The sequence below is a fragment of the Podarcis muralis genome, chromosome 16 (genome assembly GCF_964188315.1).
Source record: "Podarcis muralis chromosome 16, rPodMur119.hap1.1, whole genome shotgun sequence".
Classification (NCBI taxonomy): Eukaryota; Metazoa; Chordata; class Lepidosauria; order Squamata; family Lacertidae; genus Podarcis; species Podarcis muralis.
Genome location: NC_135670.1, coordinates 38917286 through 38930033, shown reverse-complemented (window position 1 = coordinate 38930033; position 12748 = coordinate 38917286). Strand labels below are relative to the sequence as shown.

Below are 12748 nucleotides of genomic sequence, written 5' to 3'. Positions count from 1 at the left end.
AAGGCACTTGCTGTAGAAAAAGGTTCCTACAGCTACCCTAAGATAATTCCTCTTGCCTTTGAAGTGAAGTATGATTTGTCTTTCCCTCTATACTATGTGCAGACTTCTCAAGCCTGTCAGTCTGTAATGCAAAAATGTTAAACGATTTCCTTCCCATCCTGTGCCCCTCCTCCCCCCCGTCCCCAGGACAACACGAGCTCTGAGGTCAACACTGTGTTGTCTGGCTGCTGATTCAAGGTGCACACAGAGGTTGGTAATTAACTACAGCTTCCTGGTCAGGTTCTTAATACAGGCCTGCAGCAGGGCTGGATTTTCTTTTTTGGTAACTAGTCCATTGGGAAAGAATGGGGAATCTGAAAGGTGAGTGCAGGATTAGCTCACTGGGCTTGAATAAAAACACAAACACCAATCTGTCCTCTATCTGTATGAAAGTCACCTTCCCAGCCTCGAGTGACCAAGACCAGGACAGGCTGTGCAGCTGAAGATAGGTCACTAGGAGCAGGGGCCATCTTTGACCCTCCCTGACAGTATACGCGATGGATCCCTCGTATTTTCTCTTGCATAAGGTGCTGGTCACAATTCATTTTTCCTGTGAAAATAATTTGGGTATGTTATGCAGAGGGCAGCACCTGCTTCTCAACGCTGACCACTAACCAAGATCCCTCAGGGGTGGTGCAGAAGGTGTCTGTGTGCAGACCACCCAGAGGCACACACTTCACCTGCAAGGCTTCCTCTTACAGTGTACAAGCCCAGCACTCTCCTCAGCCCTGTCATAATGACATGCATTTTGCCATTTACTGATAAAATACAAGGTCCCCACGCTGAAAACTGCAGTTAGGGTCAGCTAGCAATTACCCCAGGAGATGACTGGTGCAAATCTCCTATAAATTAATTAGCTGAGACGTAACCAATCAGCATCACCCAGGAAAACAGGTGCAGCTTTAGAATGGGTTGAATTCCAAAAGGGAATCCTCAGATAAAGGTGCAATAAAGCAAACTGAATGTACTCATATATCAAAGTCGCAGGAAAACATCTCCACTGTATGTCAACTCCCCCAACCCAGACGTGAGGTATGGGATTTCCCGATAACCTAGCCAAATTTCACATTTAGTGCCAGGAAATCCTCCTGACTGCCAGCCGTTGAGAGGTTAGAGAGATTAGGGTTTACATTAGATGTTTATTACTCCAGTATCACTTCCTCAGAACATTAATGGGTCATCTAATCCAAAGAGGGCAATGAGCAATTCCCCTAATAATGCCTTTGCAAACCTTTCGTGACAAGCCTTCCTTGTTTAGATTTTGAAAGCCTGGCCATGGAGTCTGATTGTTCCTGTAGCTCCGTGATTTCCTGTCATTTAAGTGTTAGGTGGCTTGTCTGCTGTTTGGTACTGGGTGTGTTCCTTAACAGGTTCTCAGCCACAACAACCGTTGTAGTCAAGACTGATACCAAGAGTCTCTCCTGTGGAGCTGCCTTAGACTGCTGGAACTGTATAAATCATGGAGGAGAAAACATATTTCATTGGGGTAGCTCTCTGTGTATAGGTAAAGGTAAAGGTACCCCTGCCCGTACCTTGACAGACTCTAGGGTTGTGCGCTCATCTCACTCTATAGGCCGGGAGCCAGCGCTGTCCGCAGACACTTCCGGGTCACGTGGCCAGCGTGACAAGCTGCATCTGGCGAGCCAGCGCAGCACACGGAACGCCGTTTACCTTCCCGCTGGTAAGCGGTCCCTATTTATCTACTTGCACCCGGGGGTGCTTTTGAACTGCTAGGTTGGCAGGCGCTGGGACCGAACAGTGGGAGCGCACCCCGCCGCGGGGATTCAAACCGCCGACCATGCGATCAGCAAGTCCTAGGCACTGAGGTTTTACCCACAGCGCCACCTGCGTCCCCTCTGTGTATACAACATACATTTAAAAGCACCCCCTACACACACACACACACACACACACACACAATCCTGCGCATTGTAGTTTTCTCAAGGAGCTACAATTCCCAGCAGACTTTCCCAGAATTCTTTCTAGGGATGGGGGAATGTGTTTTACATGCATGGTGTAATTACCTAATTGGTAAACTCTTCTCATACCCTCCCAAGTGTTCCTATTTTCCAGGGACAGTCCCTCTTTCTCCCGCCACTGCCACTGCTGCCAAGTTTGGGGAGGAGGATGAGCTGCCACTTGTCCCAAGTGATGGCGGCTGTGGCTGCAGGAACTATGAGGCAGCATCTCGTTGCCTCTCCATGGCCACCGCTGCTGTTCAGCGCGTCACTGCCAGACAAGGCCAATGTGTTTCAAATACCTTTGTCTAAAACCAAGACTGAAGCTGAGATCTCTTAATGTCCAATGTCATGCCATTGACCAGATTCTGTACTGCCCGTGGTTACACAGCTCCATCCCCAGCCAGACTTTCAGCCTAGTGGGCAAAGAAATGTGCAAGTGTGGAAGAGATTGTGGAATGAAGCTTCTGACAACCGATGCTTTAGTATTAACGGCACAGAATAGATTAACTTTTCCTGACTGCACTGAGAAGCCACAGATATTTTAATGGAATATTAGCAGCTTTGCATCTAATTACTTCCAAACCTCCCAGCACTCTCCCTTGCATACACACACATACACATTAGGTCACACATTTTGCTCCCAGTTAATTATTTTCTATTTTGGTATGGTCTAAGGCGAGAAAAAGCTGATGGGTTTGCTGGGAAATGTTGAAGCTATTTTTATGTATTTCTCTTGCTCTCCGCAGTGGCTCCTGCTCCCTGGAAACAACCTTGAAGGACTTCCAGGCACCTGGTGCCTCTGATTTCAGCTGTTTAAAAGCTGGCAGCTCTGCTGAACGTCCCGTAATGATGCCCCATCCAGTTCCATTCGCCCAAGGAAAACATTCATGTTCTGCAACCATTAGTAGTAGTAGCAGCAGCAGTAATTTATTAGGATATTCTGCCCTTCATTACAAGATCTCAGGGCGGTTCACAAGATAAAAATACAAGGTAAAAGCACAAATAAATAGTTTGAATAAAAACAACAAAACAATAATGCCCCCTCCCACAAACACATTTAAAAGGCTGTAGAATATTAATCAGCCTTGTACAGGGATAGGCAACAAGCGGCCCACGTGGATCATTTAACCGGCCCACCAGCCACTCCCAAACCGCTGAGCGAGTCCCCACGCACTGTGCTAAACTGGCGCAGCACAGCGCGGGGACTCATGTCTGTGCAGATGCAGACGCCAGAAATTGTGGGCAATCCGGCCCACAGACGGATCTCCGCTGGAGTGAACCGGCCCAGATGAAGTAAACCTTGCTGAGCCCTGGCCTTGTATAACCAAAAAATACAAATACATAATACAAATTAACATATAATGCTTAAGAACAATTTAAAACTTCCCCACAAATAAACAACATCCACCCAAGTTAAAACCCCATCCCCATGAAAACAATAGTTTTAGCACAACAGGGCAGGGCTGGCCCATGTCCTCGTTCCACCCCCAAGGTGCCACCCCTTGACCTGTCAGTTTTCTTGACTTCTCCCTGCTCACCTGGGTGCCTGTTCCTGCCTTGATTCTGCCTTGCAATTCCTCCTACCAAGACCTGAATCCCTGAGTCCTCTCCCATGAAAGCAAGCACTTCTGTTTGTGTGTGATGTGGAGAGCAAATGTGCTCATAAGAGGATCAGATAGTCCCAATAACTGCCATGTAGATATTGATCCTTCACCCCCCCCAAAAAAAAAAATTGTATCTGGAAGTGCACATTTAATATTGCTTTTGCAATTCATGTTTGTGCAATCCGTAAGAGGGTTATTTTATTTAAAAAAACCTGTTAAAATACAGCCAACTGTTAATTGAATTGCAGTGGAATGTTCTGAATAAAAATGCCAACTTTTTTTCTGTCTCTACTCCTATGTCTGACCCAGAAATCTAGCAAGTGAAAGTTTTATCTCCATGCCAGGAAATGCTTCACCTACTTCCTATTAGCATGCCAGGCTGCTAAAGGAATTGAGACAGCCAGGCAGGAATATTCTAAAACCTGGCAACCCGTTTTTCTGAATCAAATAACTAAATGGCTCTAAAGAGGGAAAGCTGTTGGCTTTACATGTGTCTCCAGCATAGTGTAGCTTTAGGTAAAATGCAGCAAAACATCTGAGAATAACCGGGAAAATGTCAAGAAGTCAAACAGCCTAAAATAGAAAAGGGTTTGGAGGTCAGGACAATTTCAGTGAGCATATAAATCCCTCTGACGTAGATAAGAGCTATGCACAAGGCAAAGAGAAAAGCAGGACACTGAGCCTCAAAATATTGAGCTCTGGGAACTCTCTGTGAATGTTGTTCTCTGGGCTCAAAGTCTCTTCTGGGCATATCCTGTTTAGGTTAAATCTTTGGAGCAGGGATGCAGAACCTGTAACCCTCCAGATGTTGTTGGACTTGTGACTCCCATCCCGGTTGACCATCCTGACTGGGGCTGATGGGAGTTGGAGTCCAACAACATCTGGAGGGTTATAGGTTAGGCCCCCGTCTAAGTGGCTGGGTTTTAGGAGAAACTTGTCAATGCAGAGCCAGCTCACCCATTTGGTGGGGTGAAGCAGCTGCCTCAGGCAGTGGAAGTGCAAGAGGCGACACCACTCTTGCCCCACCACTTCCACCACCACTGAAACACCCCCCCCACTGAGTTCCAATGACAGGCAAGTGTTCTGGCATGCAGCATTGCTACTCATCTTCCTTGCCCCTGGGGCAGAGAAGTCAAGCACCAAGGTCTTGTGGAACGTTCCCTGCTCTTGCAAAATTCAACAAGAGGGGGCAGTTTTCGGCACACAGTGGAAGGGGGGAGCACAGCGGCAGGGAGGAAGCACATTCCCATTTCACCTCACCTTGTTAATATAGAGCTTTTATTGTCATATATTTTTGAGGGCTGAGATAGTTGAATTCATTTTTAAAAAAAAAACATTATAGAGGCAACGTCAGTAAGAATAAACCTACTGAGAAAATGTCATACAGCAAACTGTTGCTGGCAACACAGAAGCAAAAATGAAAGTGCAGAGCCTAAGAGGGGAGTCAAGCACTTTTTTGCATGGCAAACCAAGAGGGCCAGTATACAGTACATTAGTAGGGCTTGCCTGCGTTTGAGCATTATTTAGCTGTTAATCTGCTCCCCCACCTTCAAATTAGGCCAGTCATCTACACCCGCACATGCTTGGATTTGTATGTCAGGAGCTAGTTGGGTCTTTCTCATTCATACCAGTAGGGGTTACCTTTTGTGTATGTCCCCATCTTCTAATTTCTTTATTATATTATGCTGATTAAGTACCAACAGGGCATGCACATCAATAGCTGTGCAGGCACCTTAAAAAATAAAACCCTGCCCAGGAAGTGCACAAAAGCACAGAGTCAGGCAATTGTAAACTCTCAGCACAATCACATGGCGTGGTTTGCTTTGCATTTTTCTGATTTCATGCAAATCTGAGGGATCAAGGGTGAGCTCCTGCATTTAGGAGAGCACTGCATATTGTTACAAGCACAGCCAGAAAAGCAATGAAAGCACTGAGGAAGTAGTGGCAGAAAGTGATGACTAAGCCATCCACACACACACCCCACAAAACCCCCACAAATAATCTGTGACCCTCAAGTGCATAAGTTTAGAGATCAATTTCCCTCAATTTATTGGATAATTTCCATATTAGGTAACCCCAAATTCACAGTGGAGAATCAACAATATTGGTGTTGTTTGAAGATAATGATTTGTGGACCATGCAAATTAAATGGAAATGCAAAGACACAATGAACGCATAGTGAACTCTGGGGTGGACAAGCTCCTAGTCGTCCAAATGAGGAATAACCAGGGAACAAACAGCAGAAATGAGAAAGGCAAGTCTTTCTAGAAGCCATAAAGTTTTCTTTTTATTTCTCTGCAATATAATATTCTGATTTGAGCAGCAGCCTTAGGAGTACAGAGGCAAGGCAAGTTTCAGTAGCACCCTGGAGAACTCTATGCAGGGCTCAGGCTGGAGAATTTGGAAGAGCAGAGCTCAAATGTTGCTTCAGCAACGGTCGTTCTCAGACTGAGCCTTAAACAATTCTACTGTAGCTATTGGCACCACTTTTCAGTGAGGCACTTCTTCATTTCAAGGGGCGCTGCTACCTTTAGTTGTCATTGACTCCCACTGAGTTGGGGCTACTATGGTTCCACTGAAATCTTTTCAGCCTGAGGACCACATTCCTTCTGGGGGTCGCATGTCAGTGGTGGGCAGGACTGCAGGAAAAAGTGAGAAGAGCAAGATTCTCTGAATGAGCAAAGCAACCGTTGTGACCCCTTTGACTAGTAAACTACATTCCAGCCATGCAAAAGCCAGGGGTTTAGAAACAGACATGCACACACCTTTTCATCAAGACAAGCAAGAGGCAATATCACAGTTTGAGGACACATTTCAGGCAGCCAAAAGCACCTGGGCTAGTGGTGCAGCAATGGAGAAGGCTGTGACTTCCAATTCAGTACACAAATTTGACAAGATAAAATCATCCCATTGTGACCTCACCACAGACTTCATGTCCAAAAGGAATTTGAATTTTTAAATAATGTATGTGTGTTGCATTTATTAGTGACCCACTACCCAAGGTTGTATAGAAAATGCGCAGCATAAAATAGACTAAAATAATAATAAGATCAACCAGTAGCAGCACAAAAATACAAAAATGCCAAATGACATCAGAGAAAATATTAACACAATTTAACAAAAATTATATAATCCAGCAGCTAGCAGAAATCCACACAGAGCTAAAGCCATCAGCCTAAAACAGTGAAATGCAGATAATTAACTGGCCTTGACCGAGTGAGGGACTTTACCTGGTGCTGAAAATTTGGTGCCAGGTAAGCCATTCTGGGGAGGGTATTCCATAACCAGGAACTACCTCTCAAAATTACTCAAATTCTCTTTGCCACTTTTCATATATTAGCTTATGGGGATACTGGGAAAAGGGCAACTGATGATCTCAGGCTCCAGGTAGGTACATACAAAATTCAATCACACAGAGGCAATGGATAGGACAGTTTTGAAAGCTGGTTCCAAAACAGGAATGTTCCCGACAAACAAAATATTAATGTGGAGGCTTGTGCGGGGGGGGGGGGGGAGAGAATTAAAGAAAGAAACATACCAACAACCCAGACTTTAGCTCTTCATCCCACAGCTCATAGAAACTGATTCACCGGCATTACTTATCTTGTGAACAAATGCAGAGAGGGATGAACAGCCCCATTGGAAAAGTCATTGAAATTCAGCTGCTGCCTTTTGAAGCCATAATCTCAGGGCTCTTGCCAGTTTCAACCTCCTGATGCTAACAGGAACACCCACTATTGCCTGGCAAGAAAGATAATACACACAGACACACAAATAATTGTTCCGTTTACATACACTTAAAACAACATATGAGAAGTTTTCCCTTACTGGGTTTGTACAACTATTCCAATCACCTAAAATGTATTTCTTAAAATAAAAAAGTAGTTCAAAGCTTTAAGCTTCTTAAATAGAGTTTGACATATCCCCATGATATCAAAGAGCAAGATGACTACAAAAATACCCAACAGTAGTTGCTATATTTAAACTGTTTTATTCTATCAGAGAAATGCAGCTTTACCATCTTCTAATTTTTATGCAATTGCAGGCAATGGTTATAGGCTGCCAGACGGCAACGCAGGCCTACAGCTTTCTAATTTAGCCTCCCAGTCAATCCCCCAGACCCAGACAGTGTCAGTGGTTGGCATAGCAGGGCAGCTGCACCCCCCTCCGCTGGCACAAGCCTCCTCCACTGATGGCAGCCCTCTTGAATGTGTTGCTGGACAGCAGTGGCCATCTTACTGCTCCTGTTTTGCTACCCTAGCCTACTTACCTACCTGTGAGATGGGATTCACAGGTTCATGGAAGATAAGGCTATCAAGGGCTATTGGTCATGGTGGCTATGTACGAAGGCAGCAGCCTGCCGCTGAATACCAGTTGTTGGAGAACAACAGTGAGTGATAGCTCTTGCACTCCTGTTCTCCTGATGGGCTTCCCATCGGCACCTGGTGGGCCAGCAGCAAAACAGGATGTTGGACTGCATGGGCTTCTGGTCTGATCCAACAGGGCTCTTCTGATGTCCTTATGTTCCCTGGGAAATTTCAGCAACTCTTGCTGCTCCATCCACTCTTCACTGTCACTATCTGCTTCTGTCCAACTGTGGAGAATGGGCCCAGAGGGGAGGGGCAGGTGTCAGTTGGTTAAGTCCAGAGTCCTAAATTACCTAACTACCGAGGAGGTAGGAAAGTAGGTGGGTGGCAGCTGCTGTGAGTGGGCCCAATGTTACTTGGGTACATGAGAGCCCACAAAAACAATCAAAACCAGGAGCTGGTATTGGATTCCTCCAACAACAGCTTTCTGCTCTCTCCTCCTTCACTTGTTGGGATAGCACCGAATCCTACTTGTCACAGCAACCAGTGGGGGAGACCTGTTTGCGTGCACATGGCCTAAAATGTAGGAGGAATAGATTAGTTTCTTCTACCACCATTTCACCATCTATGTTTTACTCAATAGGAAAGTTAAAATAGTTTTCCGCTCACATTCTTTCACTGCTGAGTTATAGGATAATTGGGAACTTAATTTCTGTGAGCAGTTATGACAACAGCAACAAACGCTGAGAGTCACAGTGGTCTGGTCATATAGTGTCTGAATTGAACTCCACAGCTTAAGAACTGTAGCTAAAATTGGATTAAAACATAATGGAACTACCTGGTTTCAACCTGGATGGCAGTGGACACTTAAGTATATCCCTATTTATCCATCTGCACACATACAACAGTCTAGGCTATTGTCTGACGGAGAGAAGGTTGAATATTGTCTGCATCTATATGGATGGGGCACAGACCTGAAATAGAAAGGGTATTGCAGGTCAGCATTTGGATGAACTGACTGAACTGCATGGGGATTTTGAATGGCACCCTCCTGTGCTTTGCTTAACTCCAGCCAAAGCCATTAAACACTGGCCTGACATTTGAGCATCAAAGAGAACTCCATTGTCACACATATTAAGGACAGCCACCAGCATAACTAGCAAATCTGCTACCTTACATAATGTGGGGTGAGTGCATGATCATTTTAAGCAGATGTCCTTCTTGAGACCAAATCCCATTTATGCTTTCATTCATTTTTTAAAAATGCTTTATCCACTAACACATTGTGGCAACGAAGATGGAAACCCTGATTCATTCTGTATCTACAAATTCTCCAGTACTTCAGTGCTGGGGCATGAAACAAGCCACACTCTCTGAACTGAAATGCCTTCCTCCTAATGCCAGATGATTGCAACGCTTTGCTAGTGAAATACCCACCATGATGATGGGCAGGATGTATGCAGATGGAAAGCTTCTGCATTGCAAAGACTGGAGTGGGAGTGGAGGATGTCCTCTGTCTAAATACCAAAATGAATCTTGCTCAGTACCAGCCTATGTGCAGACCCTGAACCAAACCAGACTTTCTCCACAAAGGAGAAGCAGAACCCAACTTTGAGCCCCAGCACAGATGGGGACCCTGGGAAGTTAACAACTCCTAAGAAAGAACTGAAATATTCCCCTCTTGAGAAGGCTGCAATAATGAGGGACCAAATGTTTGTTTGGAAGACTGAAGCATCTATGTCCTCAGTCCTGCTTGGGAAGAGCAGGTACGTACTAGTGCATGCTCTGGATCAGAGCCCCATGGAGATGCCAGAAGAGGCAGAGCCGGGTCTACTGTAAAACCATCAGTTACTGATTGCAAATTGTTGGTGCAGCAGCTGTGAGGGGGAGGTCCCCTGCCCAACCTTCCAGATCCTGCTGGACAGCTCCTTGGCTGCTCCAACTCCTGTCCCAAAACATCCTCCTTTGGCACCACTCAGGTTTGGAGGAAATGGAAAATTACACCCCATGGCAGCCTTCACTAATCTGATGCTCTCCAGATGCTCTCCAGATGTTTCGGACTACAAACTCCCATGATCCTATTGATCATGCTGGAACGGATGGGAGTTGTAGTCCAATATATAGCCTGTCAGAGAGGGTTGGGTCATCTAGTGTCAGAGCAGAGAGCAATGCTACCCTCATTGACCTCATGCACAGCTTTTTCTCCATAGGAGAAGATAACAAGCAATTAACTTATAAAGGACAAAGCAATGGGATCATTTTCCATCCATTATGAATCAAGAATGCTTCTGTCTGACTCCCTATCCTCTTTCACAGGTCCCATATTGAATCTGTGTTTAGGTCAGCCTATGACAGAATGTTGGGGTCTGGTTCTAATACAGATAGATGAAGAAGGAATATCAGGTCAATAGACTAGAATAGTATAATCCAAAGTGGAAGGTACTTGTGTGTATATTTTAGTATTCAGGGCTGATTAATATTCTGTCCAGTGAGCTATATTTTGTAATTATTATTATTATTTCTTACACATTTGATATAATAAAAAATAAAACAAAGATAAAACTAAACAGAAAAGCTAAAAGCATTTATGTGCATAAAAGGCAATTTAACACATCCCACCCATTAGTGGAGGCCACAAAATCTAAAACACTCCAAGTTAAAGGCCAAAAGCCTGTATGAAAAGAAACATTTTTGCCTGGCACCTAAAAGTAACATATTTGGCCGTAATGGAATGGACAATTACACTAAGTACCATTAGCCAATATATTGTATTTTCATAGGAGGGAGGGAGGGAGGGAGAGAGAGAGAGAGAGAGTGCATATATTCAATTTCTTTCCCGCCTTCATATATACAGCGCCATTAACATTTGCAGAATAAGAGAAGTGGAAAAACCCTTGCACTATAGGTCTTTCTCACAAACTATATTTGTATTGTGAGGGAGACAAAAAGGGGGGGAGAAAGGATAAGTGAAGTTTCACACAGAGAGTAGGTGAGAAATTGAGTTAAATTTTAGACATAATTTTGGATCAGGGTGAGAATTATGAGATTAGGCCAAAGGTTTAATGAAAGAGGTAAATCCTGATGAGGAACCTAAAGTAGGAACTTGTGGGGGTCTGGATACGGCTACCATGAAACAGGGACAATCTGCACATGCTCAGTGTAACTCTTTGCCTTATTATCACTTCACATGACCTGGATGCTGAGCTTTCAGGTATCCTGATTCAAAGCCTTCATAATCTCTATTAAAATATTCAGGATTACTTTAGAGGTGAAAGGATATCTTGCAGCATGAGTGACGGCCAACTTCATCAGATTAATGAACAGGGATTTTATTCCATTAAAGCCAACAGGATTTCACTGAGAATTAATTTGACCTCTTGCGGTGCTGCCTTTCTTGCCAAGGTCCCACTCTGCATTCACACTGCAATCTCAGCTCCTCGGGAGCAGAGAATTCGTATGTGTTGGTCTCCCTTTTAGTTACATTTTTCTGTAGCTTGCTCCAGCTCAAAAATTAATCTGCCTGAAGCTTTCATGCTTCCACAGTTTACAATCAGCTTTGATGCCTTCTCACAGACAGGCCAAAATAACTTGCTTGCCAGTGAAGAGAGATAAATTGGTCAAGAAAACACCATGCGTTTCCAAATTATTATCCCTTCAGGAGAGCCTGATGCTCTCATCTAAATTCCACAGAGGTAAACAGGGGCAGGGAGTAATATTTCAATGTTGGTTTTAAGGGACAGAATTAGCCTATTTGTAGACCTGTCCACACTTTGATTGCATCTGCATAGATAGTTCATTCTTCTTTCAAGATTCTAGCCCCTTCCCGGCAAGAGAAGTACTAATTTTAACTCCTACCTGATAAAATGTGTGACCCATCATGCCCTCTGGATGATAAATCTGGTCTAAAATCTAGGGAAGCATTTTGTACTAAGAAGCAGTTTTTCAGAAGGAGCAGAATTTCCTGTTCTAGTACTGCCTTGGTGTGCATACTTTTGCTGGTTAAAAAACATTAGGGGGCAGAAAGAAGGGGTTGATGCGTATTCTCCAACATTTGAGGAATGCCAACAACACTTGTTTTATATTAAGATAGCCTATCATGTAGTGCCTTCCAGATGTTCTTAGACTCCAATTCTCATTACTCCCAGACAGCATGGCCAATGGTCAGCGATAAACAGAAGCTGTAGTCCAACAACATCTAGAGGACACCACTGGCACCAAGTTTTATAGTATATATCAATACTCAGGGGTGGGAAAAACAAGAGCTAATCTTCCCCCCAAATTGTAATCTGACATCCCAAATATAATTTGCTAAAATAATAATAATCTATTTGTTTGCTGTTCATTTGGACACTTAAGATATTGTAACCAAATTTTGTATGATTGTTCCTGAGATCAAGTTTTTGTCTATGTTTGGATACAATTAGATGCTATTTTGAATCAAGATGGTGGACTGAACCTTTCAAAATTGCACTTTCTTTTTTAGCTTCTTACAGTCCTAAGCAATGCCAGGTACAAGGCAACTAGTAGTAAATAAATAATGTTGGTGCCACCTGCTTGAGGTTGAGGCATGGTCCTCTTGTGTGTTCCAGCAAGACTGATGATCTTAAACAGCATAATGCACAGTTGAAATGCCTGGGAGTTTGACCTTAAATAGATCAAATCAAAGCACTTTCAGCTCAGGCACACTGGAATCTGTTTTGTAACAAGTCAGAATCCAGTCCTGTCTACTATCAGCTAACAGCTAGGCAGCAGGGGAAAGACTGCCCATCTTGGAAGACCAAGAAACATTGGAAAGTATGATTGTGGGATATCCTCCCTTGGAAGATCCACTGGGCCT

At 44.1% G+C, this 12748-nt stretch overlaps 1 long non-coding RNA gene across 2 annotated transcripts; it reads right to left on the bottom strand.

Moving 5' to 3' along the window:
* Nucleotides 1–4642: 4642 nt before the first annotated feature.
* LOC114586598 (uncharacterized) lies at nucleotides 4643–12671 on the bottom strand. 2 transcript variants are annotated; one of them, XR_013390980.1, is made up of 3 exons: nucleotides 12462–12671; nucleotides 7143–7345; nucleotides 4643–6243 (listed from the first exon to the last, which is right to left on the bottom strand). It is a non-coding gene; the product is annotated as an uncharacterized LOC114586598 (long non-coding RNA). The 2 variants fall into 2 exon arrangements; XR_013390979.1 differs by lacking the exon at nucleotides 12462–12671 and adding an exon at nucleotides 8750–10418.
* Between the last annotated feature and the right edge of the window lie 77 nt (nucleotides 12672–12748).